Source organism: Myodes glareolus, chromosome 8 (assembly GCF_982192425.1).
Source record: "Myodes glareolus chromosome 8, mMyoGla1.1, whole genome shotgun sequence".
Classification (NCBI taxonomy): Eukaryota; Metazoa; Chordata; class Mammalia; order Rodentia; family Cricetidae; genus Myodes; species Myodes glareolus.
The window spans coordinates 101,392,572-101,405,103 of record NC_142033.1 but is presented as its reverse complement, the minus strand read 5'-3'; the positions used below and the strand labels follow the sequence as shown (position 1 = coordinate 101,405,103).

The window sequence follows — 12,532 nt, the reverse complement described above, 5'->3', positions numbered from 1 at the left end:
ATGGCTGTTTCCCTTGCAATTATCGCACAGTGAAGAGCATGGAAAAATAATTCAAGAGCCATCCAGTTTGGAATAATTTATGCATAACCTTGGGAGTTAGTGACTGACTGGGAGACATGTGTGGGGGGTGCAGGAGAAGCAAACAACTTGCTCCAAGGAGAGTACTTTCAGGTATAGGTGTTAAAATCGAAGAACTTCTAGTCCTGTTCCATAAAACGGGCACACCTTCACCCTTGTTTGACCAAAAGAAATGATGGTGGAACAGCAAGCAGACTTAGTGGGTAAAGGGACTTGCAACCAAGTCTAACAAAGCTGAGTTTGATCCTGGTACCCAGGTGGCAGGAGAGTCAGCTCCCAAGTGACCCCCTAACAGGGCACATATACACAAAATAATAGAAATGTAAAACTATAGATACATATTGATGAGGGATGATATCAAACCTTAAGAAACCCTCCATAGAGCCATAGAGTTAGGATCTGGGTGCACAGGTTCCCAGTTTGGAACATACTGAGCTGGAGAGAGCAGAACCGAGGAAGATTGCGAAACAGAGAAAAAGCACCACTTCTTTCATTGAATTATTGCAAAGTTTTCCGTGGGCACCGCTATCCCTTCATAGGGGGAACCGAGGCCCAGTTAGGTGACTTCCCCAGAGGCACGCCCCAGCAGAACTCACGCACGATAAAGGGAACGGCGCTTTCGGGACCCTCTGTACCCTAGTTCGGCCCCTTGCAAAGCTGTGCTCAAATCCCTGCTCCCGGTCTTGATCCAGCGGGTCTCGAACCACTGTCTCTCGGCGTCTCGGACCCACGGCCGATGTTGTGCAGGATATCACGTACTCAACAACCGCCTGATAACAGGGCGGGGTCTGGAGCAGCAAGACAGTGATTGACATTCAATTCCAACCAATAGGCGCCCAGAGGTCGGTGCCGAACGCCAATCCGCGCTTCTCTCAGCGGGGTCCCTGAGAACGCGCTTGTCAATCTGACTGCGCTCCGCGGTATACTTGTCCCGACCGTTGTCGGATTGGCTGAGTCCCTTTAGACAGGCGTGCTCAGCACCCATTGAGAGCTGAGCCGGTCACCGGGCACGTGAGTGGGTGTCGGAGCGTCCTCGTGGTTGGACCAATGACGGGAAGAGGTCGAGTGCCTGCGCCCGCCCCAGGTCGCGGAGGGCGGGGCCGCGCGGTGTTGATTAGGGGAGGGGCGGAGCTGTCAGCCGCCACCAATCAGCGTGCGGGCGTGGGCTGGCTACCCAATGGTGGCCGAGGAGGAGCTGTCGCCCCGCCCCGTGGAGCTTCGCTTCCCCGCCCGAGGCGCTTACTGAGGGCTCGGCCGCGAGCAAGCGAACGATCGAACCAGCGAACGAACCCGGCGAAGGCTGTAGCCGAGCGGCCCGACCGCGGGAGCAAGGCCCGGCGGGGGCGACGCAAGGTGGCCGAGCACGCGCCGCTGAGCCTGCTGTCCACACTCGGGGCCGCGCGCACCGCGCCAGGTGAGTGTGCGATCGGCGACGGTGCTCCGCAGCTTCCAGGCCCCTCCGGGGGGCCGCGCAGCCGCCATGCCTGCCCCCGCGCCGCGCCTCGCGGACACCGCTCATACTCTAGGCCGAGGCTTCGGCTGCGGCCTACTCGACTCCGCGAGGCGGTGGGGTACGCCGGGCTTTTGTCCGTTCGGGCGAAGCTGCTGTTTGTTGATCGACAAAACGACTGTGTGCCTGGGAAAGGAGGGTGTGTTTTTTTTGGGGGGGGAGGGGGGACGATGGGGCCGGACAAAGGCGGGGCGGGGGCGGGGCGCCGCGTCCCCTTTCCAGGGCACAAAAGATGACAGCGTGGGTGGCCTGGTCCTGCCATCCCTTCAGCACCCCTAAATCCTTGAAAATATAAAGCTCACTCCAAGCCCTCGCTCCTCCCCTCTTGGATTTTGATTCCCTTTAGGGGACACAGATGCTGTCCCCTTCAAACACCCCATCCATCATGCCTTCCAAACTTGACCCCCTCTTGTCCCAGAATCCCTAAATCACTATGTAATCTGCATTTTTTAAGTTAAAATAAATAGCGCACGTATCCACTGTTGCAATGGCAGCCTTCTCACCTCGCATCCGTCCCCCGGTTCCTCTGCATTCAAGTCCTCTTCTCTCTGTAAACCATGAATTGTGCAGTTGCCCGCGTGCATACCCGTCCAGGGCGTCCCCCGGCAGACAGCCCCGGTTCTCTTTCCCAGGAAGCCAGCAGAGCCGGGGACAGCTGGGGATGACTTTCCTACGGTTGTAGGAAAGCTGGGGGTTTGTTGGCGGGGTGGGGGTCTACTGTGTGTGTGGGGACTATGGTGAGCCAGGTGCGAGTATGAGGAATTCTGGTCCGCCTGGGTCCTGGTTTGCAGATTTGATGGTGTAAGCCGTGCTGTTCGAGCATTGCCGCTCCTGGGCTTCCTCTTGTCCCATCTGTCTGACTGGGGGAGGGGAAAGGATGGTATTGCTTTAATAATTCAGTAACACCTGGGGAAGTGTCTTGCCTGAGTTGCTAGTTTTTTTCAGCTAGCGAGAGGGCGGATCCTGTAACATGTTTCAAAAAGCAAAAAGAAAGAGTGTATCTTTCCTTGTGTACAAGTGGGGTTTGCTTAGCCAGCAGCCTGCACCTTCTTAGACTCTGAGGATCTTGGTTGCAGAAGGTTCAGGGCCCCGGGATGTCTCTGTGTCCCAATAGTTGTGCATCTGACAGTCCCCGGGCTGGAGCCTACTCCGTCCCCAAACAACTCTTGCCTCAAAATGGGATCATTACGTGGGTCTTCAGGGGCTTTCCCCCTACCAGGAAAGGGTAATCACTCTCTTTAATTCTCCAGTAATTGCTGCCTTCAGAGCCACCAGGAGGGCGTGTCCCCAGCCAGGGCCAGCATTTTTTTCCCCATTCTGCACTAGCAGCAGCCAGCTTTCGTCTTTCCTTCTCCTTTTCTCCAAACCTTGTGGGTGCCCTGTACTGAAACTTACGGGGTCCTTTTGGGAGACACTGGGTGAGTTTCCATGCTCTCCCTGGGAGGGCACAAAGCTTGAGACCTGTGCCAGGTGCTCTGTGTGCTTGTATGAGTTTGTGTGTGCAGACCTGGGAATGTACAGGTCTGAGTACAAGTGGTTTCCTACTTCTTTCCTCCCAGGGTGATGGCTGCTAACTACATAGAAGGGTCTCTAGAGACTCATCCACTATCCTGTGGCTATCTGTCCCTAACCCATAGCTTGTCTCCTTCCCATCCCAGGGGCCCTCTATTCTCCCAGCCCACCCAGTCCTGACCTAGACTTCCAGTCCTTGCTCCCCTTCCTCTGCTGGGCCCTGGCCCCCTTGTTCTGTCTGCTTCTTCCTATATTGTGCTGGAGCCCCAGCACAGGGTAACCATCTGTCCCTGTGCTACCTGACACCTGTGGGGAGTCACCTGGTCCGTCAGTTGGCAGGTTGTGCAAAGTCTCACTCCAGGGGCCTGGGGCTCATTGGGAGTGCTGGGAGGAGGCTGCTTGGGGCCAACTCAGCACCCACAGACAGTGAGGCCATGTGGGGTGAGGGGTAGAAGTGTGGGCCGTGAGACACTTTCTGATGGTTGTCTAGGAATCTGGAGGTGGGGTGAAGGGTTCGGGGCCTAGTGGTCTTGGGCTTGTCCCTTGCTCCAGAAGCAAGGTCAGAGCCACTAGTCCTCACAGCCTCCTGGGAGCAGGGGACAGGGAGCAGACTGTAGCAGATGGCCAGCCTCTGGAGAGACCTGTCACTGCAGGACCTGGGGGTGGGGTGCTGGACTTCATCCCTCATCCTTGGAGTTCAGGCCGTGGTAGAGTCCCAGAGGTCTGGGTTGAGGTTCCTCCTTCAGGCAGGGAGGTTCTTTCCTGCTCTCTCCAGCATCCTGGCTCCTCCATCTGTAGAGTGGGTGCCCAGCACACTCCTCTCCTCTAGTGACCTTCAGGGTCAGGGGCAAGGAGCCAGGAGCTTGAACACTTCCTGCACTGCCCTACAGTCCCCACTGTTTCAGTCCACTGTGGCCAGGTCACCCCTGGGGTGAGCATTCAGAGTGCTTGTGTGCAGCTGCTCCTCACCCAAGTCCCTCCACATGAGACCTGGGACTTGGCCTTCAGCCCTGTAGATTCACCTGCCTCTCTGTCCCAGATCCCGCCCTCCATCCGCCTTCATTGCTTAGTGATTATTCTGTTTGCACCCATCTCCCACTGGCTCTGTCTCCAATTCAGGCCTGTGATTGCATGGACGGGATTTGCCTGTGACCGACCTTGGCACCTGATGCCCATCCTGTGCGGGCCCCATTCTGGCTTCCTTGGCGCTGTTGAATCGGCACTAACACCCCTCCCTTTGCTGTACCCTATTCTGTTGCTTTGATCAACTTGTGCTAATTGACTTCTGTTGACTCATTTCTCTAATCTTGGCCTTCTCCTCCACAATGATGTCCCTGAATTCGTGACAGGGACCCAGTGACTTGTAAGCCTAAGTAGTGTCCAGCCAGGCAGGTCACATGGTAAGGAGTGAGGCCCTGACTCTACCTTAGTACCACAAAAAACAACTTGGAAATGATAAACTGATTTTATTTTTTTAAAACAATTTATTTAAATTTATCTTATGTTTATTGGTATGAAGGTGTCAGGTTCCCTGGAACAGGAGCTACAGATAGTTGTGAGCTGCCATGTGGGTGTTGGAAATTGAACCCAGGTCCTCTGGAAGAGAAGCCAGTGTACTTCCTTGCTGAGCCATTTCTCCAGCCCCCTATGAATTAATTTTTAAAAAGAAGATGAGTTGTTTTCTATTCATCCCCTCTGGGTATGGTCTGTTCTGGGACCCTCTTCTTGGCTGGTTAAGGTTTTGGACTCTGTCATTGTCATATCTGCTGTGCCCAAGTGGGACAGGAAAGCATGAGGCATCACTACCTAAAGCCACTCCAGAAAAGTTAAGTCTACTAAACAATGAAACTTTGGGGCCGGGGCAGGACTGGGTGAGTAGAATGCATGCCTAGATGTGCTCAGCACCGGCTTCCAGCTGGTGTGCATCCCAGCGCTCAGGAGGTAGAGCCAGGAGGATGGAGAGTTCCAGGCTAGCCATAGTTCCAGACAGGGCTACATAGAGACCCTGTCTCCAAACACAGCCACAGATCCATGGCTGGAAAAGGGTGGGGGCTGCTGCTGCAGAAGACAGGCTCGAGCTCAGATGTCAGCTCACACAAGAGCCAGCCACTGCCCAGTGAGCCTGTAGCCCCAGCACAGGAGGTGGGGGCAAAGTCCAGGGCAGCCAGCCTAGGTAAAATGGTGGGCTCCATTTTCAGCAGAGACCAGGAAAATAAGGTGGAGGGTGATGGAGGACTCCCTTGTTGACCTCTGACCTCCAGCACTCACACACACACACACACACACACACACACACACACACACACCCTAAAAACAGCCACAAAGAAATATGACTGGGGTGGAAGTGCGGCCTGGCACATATTAGGTCCTGGGTTCATCCTAGCCCCAGATAGATGACAGCAAAGGCTTGTTGCCTTTCCTCACTTTGGGTGACAATTCCTATGGTGTGAGTAGCACAGGAGTCCTGCCTTGGGCCTCGTGGAATCCCCCTCCTCTGGGTGACATGTCATAAGCCCCCAGCCTCTCTCTGAGCCAGTGCCAGTGGCTGTGGGAAGAGCTCCATCGCCCCTAGAGCTGTATTCCATTGCAGCTCTGGGTGAGGGCCTCTCAGGGTGCCGGTCATAACCCTGCTTCACTCCTGTTTCCAGATCTCACCTTTGCTGTGTCTGTCTGCTCCCTCCCTCCCCTCCCCAGTAGTGTCAGCCCCACACAGTTTTGGGGACAAGTCAGTTCTAAGCCATCTGTACCCTGTGGACCCTGTGGCTTTTTTTTTTTTAAATCTTTGTGTGTGCACATGTGTCAGGACTTAGGCGTGGATCCCTGCTTTCACTATCTCAGGATGCAACCTCTTGCCTCTGCATGCACACACTAGGGCAGCCAGCCCTCCAGCTCTTGTCTCTGCCTCGAAGCTTACATGTCCTTCACCAGGTTTTCTGGGAATTTGAACTCAGCTCTCCACACTTGTACAGCAAACACTTTGACCACTGAAGTATCTCCCTAGTCCCTAGAGAGCTTCCTGCCTCCCCCTCTGCAGTATTGTGATTGCAGGCCTGCTCATTCACACCTGGCTTTGTTATGATTTCTGGGAATTCAAACTCATGTCTTTGCACAGCACGTGCTTTATCCTGGCCATCCTAGCCCAGGCTGTCCCTCTTACTGATACTGGAGTGCTAGACTGGTCATCCCTGGATAGTAGACAAAGAGTTGGTTTGTAAAGCAGGCTGTGGTCACTGTTCTGGTGGCTTTCCAGTACAGAAGGAAGCACAGCAGACTGAAACCTTAACCTCTGGGCCCACTTGCCTGACATCTGTGTGTCTAGACATGCTACAGGTGGAACTCCAGGGCAGACTCCAGCCGCAGTGCTTTTTCAGGGTAGTTCCAGGCCCTGGGTCCCTTCACGGCCAAGACTGGCCCTGTCCTGGGAGATGGGGTGTGGAACCAGGTGATTCCTTGCAAGAGGAGAGGCTGTGGGGTGTTGGGTCCCTGGAGTCGCTCTGACCACAGGGCTAGCAGAAGCCTCCCTGGATGGGGGATGTGCCATGGACTCCTGGGCATGATGAGAGAAGGGGGACAGCCAGGACTGGGGAGCCAGTGGGTCTCAGCAGCTCCCCCAAACTCCTGTGTCCTCTCCATGAGATTTTTTACCCCTTACAGTCTCTTCAATTAGAGAGGGTCGGCCATAAGGGGTCCCTGTGTGCCACCACCTCAGAGAAGGTGTGGGCAGAGGGGCAGGGACCATGGCTACTGTGGGAGAGAGCCCAGGAATTTAGGACCCCCTCTTAGGGGTCACTGGTACCTTGGGGACCTAAAGGGATCCCTTGCAGTGCTTTCATGCTGCAGCTAGGAGCCCCAAGATCCCAAGCCAGAGTCACCAGTGGTCTAACTCAGCACAGGGAACCCTTTGGGTTCCTGTGGCTCTCTACCAGATGGATTGTCTGCAGCTGGTTGACATGGTCTCCTGGAGTGGCGGCAGCTGGGGTGGCATGCTGTTATGCTGCCTCTGTGTAGATGGACTGAGTGTGCCTGGGGCAGACGCCGCAGCAGCCTGTGAGCGGAACCCGATGTGCACAGCTTGTCCTGGCACTGTGGGCGAGCTGGCCTGGGAGATGGTCGTGGTTTCTTAGAGGTGTGCCCTTGGGGCCATGTCTGTCTATTTTGGTTGATGATGGGCAGAGAAAGGAGGAAGAGGAAGGAATGCTGGGGTCACGGCCTTGGAGACCCTGAGAAGCAGACTGGGATGAGGTGTGATGCTAGACTGTGGGGTGTCTCTTGGTCTCTAGGGCTCCCCAGTACCAAGGCCCCATGGAAATAGTCTGTGGGTTTCCCTCAGGAGTGCTCAGCATCACAGGCAGTGTGAGGCCTCCTCCTCCCTCCCTCATGCTGGAAAGATGGCTCAGCAGTTAGACACAGTACTGGGAGGTCTGCCAACTGCATGATAGTGACCCTGTTGTGACCAGATCTGGCATTTCTGGGTCTTCTTTTACTAACGTGGTCCTGCTGCGGACCTAACAGGCTCTGGCCCCCCCGCACGTGACATGTAGGGTGTCACCATCAGAGTAACTGCCCCAGCCCAAGTTGCTTTAATAAATGGTTAGTTTTGGATTTCAGTTTGTTTTTTTTTTTTAATAATATTTGTTGTGCGGGGTGGGGTGTTTGCCAGAGCACACATGTGGAGGTCTGGGGGTCAGGCTTGGTAGCAACCAGGCAGTTATGCAGAGAAACACTGTCTCAAAAAAATGTAAAAATTTTTAATATTTAATTTTGTTGTTGTTTTGTTTTGAAATGAGCTGCAGATTTTGTTTCCTGAGATGAGTCCTCATGTGTCAGGCCAGGAGCTAGGACATTAGCATAGGTGGGGTTGGGGGTGAATGGGACAGTCACCAGGGAACACTGAATGGAGTCTCTTGGGCACTGCCCTGCACTGGGTGTCCTGCAGGTGATGTGGACAGACAGACCCACATGTAAAGCCCCGGAGTGGTGCTCCCAGAGTGAAGGAGCTGCTGTGTCCAAGGCTCACAGGCTGGGGAGTGTCAGGGCCGTGGCCTGTGATGGCAGAAGCCTTCAGCAGTGCCTTCACCAGTCTGATCCCCTCCTCTGAGCTGGCGGTGTTACAGGCCCTCGCTTCCTTCATGGGCAGCCATGTCCATACCCCTGTCCATACTCCAGCATTGACTTAGTTTTAATTTGTTTTTCTGTGTAACTTTTAGTGTGTTTATATTGTATGTATACGTGTATCTGTGCCTGTGGAGTGGAGTGTGTGCATGTGCCTTGGCATCATGCCCTCCACTGCCTCAGGACAGGGTTGTAGGGAGGGGGCGTGCCTGAGAGCTCCGTGGATGAGGGGAGGGGGGATCCCTGGGCCATCAACGTTTCCTGGTCCAAGTCATGACAGTCAGTGATGTCTCCGACTGCAGGGCGTCTGACCTTCGCTGTGTCTCCTTTATTTTTCTGAGCTGTTGCGAAGGTCTGCGTCCTCCTCCAACTCCAGACCTTGTCAGTGATTGACAGGACTGGCAGTGCTTCCTACTGTTCCTCTGAGAACTGCGACCTTTGTTCTCAGCATTTCCACCCATGCCATTGTTGTCTCCTGTGCCCCCTACACCCCTACTTCTGGGTGGCCTTGGGCAAGCCATGTCCTGCCCTGTGTCTCCTTCACCAACTGGGGCAGTGTAGTGATGGTACCTGCTTCAGATGGCTGTGGTGCTGGGCAGGCAGCATCTGTGTGTGTGCATGTCCATGTCTGCATCGTCCATGAATGTGCACATGTCCATGTGCATGTGTGGGTGTCCATGCATCTTTGCATGTGTGTGTGGACCAGATGCCTCTGACCGACCTAGCTGCCCTGCTTTGAGCAGTATCTCTGAGGCAGTGGCAGGTGAAGGGACCTGACCTAGACCATTGGGCTCAGTGAGTCCAGGCATGGCAGGGGCATCCAGCTTCACCTTGTGTCCCCAGACACTGGTTATGGTGTCTGATGCAAGGCTTGCTCATGGGTCAGTAGACAAACACTGGCCAAAGCTGGTACTTAGTAGCCAAGGATGCACCCAAAAGTCAGAGGTGTGTGCAGGAGGCTGTGCTGCTTGTGGGAGGTCTCTCGCTTGCAGCGCTGGGTGCTGGGGTGCTGGCAAGGGACAGACAGGTGACTCTCACCAGTCTGATCCCCTCCTCTGAGCTGGCAGTGTTACAGGCCCTTGCTTCCTGCATGGGCAGTCATGTCCATACCCCGTCCATACTCCAGCATTGACTTAGTTTTAATTTGTTTTTCTGTGTAACTTTTAGTGTGTTTATATTGTATGTATACGTGTATCTGTGCCTGTGGAGTGGAGTGTGTTTACATTTTATGTATACGTGTATCTGTGCCCGTGGAGTGAGTCCACCTCAGGGGTCCTGGGGCTTGGGGTGGGTGCCTGCCATTTTTTTAAAAAAAATTTGTTTACTTATTTTAATTTCATTTTACATTTTAACACAGTTCTCCCTCCAACCCATCATTCTGGAACTCACTCTGTAACCCAGGCTAGTCTCAGACTCACAGAGATTCCCTTGCCCCTGTTTTCCTAGTGCTGGCACCCAACTGCCTGGCCGTTCCTATGCTTGTTCTAGGCAAGTCACCCTGGCCTGATTGGTGTTATTTAGTTACACTGATTATTTGCCTGAGTAAGTGTGTGTGACTGCAAGTGTGTGTTCGCTCATGCGTGTTCATGGCGGGGTCAGTGTGTGGCTGTGTGCTCCCGCACGTGTTCTCTGCCTTAGTCTCTGAGATGCAGCTTCATGAGCTGGAAGCTAACCCGCCAGACTGGGTTACTGCCAGCAAGTAAGAGCCAATTATGCCTTTCCACAGCTCCGGGATCCAGGCACACTGGATCTGGGGTCCAGTCTGAGTCAGCACTAGCAAGAAAGACACTCCTGGGTGTCTTTCTTGAAGTCTCCACATTGGGCACTTTGCCCTTTGCCTGAGCCTCTGTATCTCTGATATTGACTACATGCTCTTTCCAGCCTGGGACTCCTCTGGCCAAGCTGTCGGATCTGTCACTCAGTACTGTCAGACCCCGTTTTGACTTTGTAGTAGCCTGTCAGTAGAAAGAGAACCCAGGGGCCAAGTGGCCCACATCCTCTTATTCCTTTTCACTGGGTACAGCGTTGAGCCTGTGTGGGTTTCATGAGGTCAGGCCCCGGGCATGGCAGGAGAGATGCCACTGTGTCCTTTTAGTGTGGCTGCAGACGGCCCTGGTGTGGCCCTCCGCGTTCACACTGTCCCTTAGGACCCTTGTTGAGAGAGAGTGAAGCTGTGAGGCCTCCCTGTGGTGCCACCCTGGAAAGCCGTGCAGAGAGAAGGCTTCTCGGGCCACTGTTCTGTGCCCACCTGTTACCTGCCTTCCCTTTGGAGGTGTGGCACAGTTTCTTCTCCCTGGGTCACTGATGACCTCCTCTCCTCCACAGATCACAGTGTGCTGGGCTTACCTGCTACCCTGTGGTGGATTCCTGGACAGTCCTCCCAGCGTTGAGCCTTGTGCTGTCTGTCTAAGGGCTGTGCTTGCTTCTCGTGCCTCATCAGCATTGCAAGGGCACCGTGAACACCACAAGAACAGGCGTGTGCCTAGTTCCAAACTGAGGGACATGTCTGTTGTGTAGCTAATCTAGGTGAACAATTTTTTTTTTCTAAGGCAGTTTTTTCTGTCCTGGAACTTGCTCTGTAGACCAGACTGGCTTCACAGAGATCCGCCTGCATCTGCCTCCCAAGTACTGGGATTAAAGTTGTGGGTCTCCCCCCCCACCCACCGGCCCTAAGTGGACATTTTATCTATTCACTTTTCTGTCCTTCCATCCACGCTTTTGTCTACCCACCCACCTTTCTACCCCTCACCTCCTCACCCATCCATCCATCCACCCACCCATCCATCCATCCGCTCATCCATTCACACACCCATCCACCCATCCATCCACCCATCTATCTACTTGCCCATCTCCTCCTCCTGCCCTCTTCCTAGCAGCAGTGCTGAGTCCACACCAGGGCCTGCACTTCCCATGGAGAGTCCCTCAGTTGTCAGCTCCTTTGACAAACTTTCTCTGCTGACAATAGGATCCACCCTGTGCACTGAGAACCCCCAGAGGAGTTGTGTTTTCCGTGTTTGTCTTGGGGCTCACAGTTCTAGCTTTTGTGCAAGTTCTGTGGTCATGTCTCCTGTGTTGGCCATGCTATTCCCTTGAAATAAAGTCATTTCTTGGGCTTCCTCTTGCCTTCATGGTTTCTGCTTGCTGATGCCCTTGGAATGTGGAAGATGAACGAAGTCCAGTGTTGGGTCTGTTGGAAAGACGCCTGGTGCAGGTGTCACTGCCCTGCCCAACGCCTCTACAGCTCTTTCTCCAGTTATCAGAGGCTCAGGCTCCTGAACTTCCTGCCCCTGCTGTCAGCATCTGGGCGTGGAGCCCTCAGGCCAGCTTCTTGTGCCTCACTGCAGACAGTTGTGTCCTCTGCCTAGCCTGTGTCCCCAGTGTCTGCAGTGCCATCTTCCTGTTGGTTTTTGCTGTTCACTCATTTTCTAGGGGAGTTTTGACCTTTCCTTCAACTTTCATTTAGTTCTTAAAAATTGCATTTCTTTATTTCTTTACTTACCCTGTGTGTGTGCCCAAGGGTGGCCCTCTCCAGTGTGTGTGGAGAGCTCAGGGGACAGGTTGCAGGAGTTGGTCTCCCCTCCCACCAGTCAGGGTGCTAGACTTGACAGCAAGGACCTTTACCTTCTGAACTGTCTCACACTCACCTTTTATTGATTTATTTACTTTATAATTTTTAAATTTTAATATCTAATCAGTGTGTGTGTGTGTGTGTGTGTGTACAGTGCCTGAGGAGACCAGAGAGTGTGTCAGGTTCCCCAGGACTGGAGCTACAGGAGACATCTGATATGGGTGCTGGGACAAAGGCACATCTGGAAGAACAGCCAGTGTGCTTAGCCACTGAGCCCCTCGCTAGCCCTTCAACTTTTATTTACTTTAATTTCTCTTTCTTTCTTTTGTTCTTGTTTTTTTTCCTTTTTTTTTTTTTGACAAGGTTTCAGGGTGTAGCCCTGGCTCAGGCTGAGCTTGAATTCACAGCGATCCTTCTGCATCTGAGTGCTGAGTTTAAAGGTGTGCATCATGCCTGACAGTTTTAAAAAAATTTAAATTTCATTTTTGCTGTTTTTTGAGACAGGGTCTGGTTATGTAGCCCAGGCTGGCCTCAAACTCATAAATCCCCTGCCTCAGACCATGAAAACTGGGATGACAGGCATACATCATACCGAGTTACACCCCAGTCCACTTACAGTCTATCTTCTGTTGCTATAACAATTTTTGGGGCCCAGTGCGATTGATTTAAAGAGAAAAGGCAATTCTGGGTTGGCAAGAGGGCTCAGTGGGTAAGGTGCTTGCTGCCAAGCCTGGCTGTGTGATGGCAGGGAC

At 53.5% G+C, this 12,532-nt stretch overlaps 1 protein-coding gene across 3 annotated transcripts in view; it reads left to right on the top strand.

Annotated features, from left to right (window-relative positions):
• Positions 1 to 1,297: 1,297 nt before the first annotated feature.
• Kdm4b (lysine demethylase 4B) overlaps positions 1,298 to 12,532 on the top strand; it is a 73,701-nt gene continuing 62,466 nt past the window's right edge. The window contains exon 1 of one of the 3 annotated variants that reach the window (XM_087909278.1): positions 1,298 to 1,492. The gene's annotated coding sequence lies outside the window, so the exon portion shown is untranslated. The remainder of the gene's footprint in view (positions 1,493 to 12,532) is intronic. The other 2 variants (XM_087909277.1, XM_087909276.1) reach the window with 2 other exon arrangements.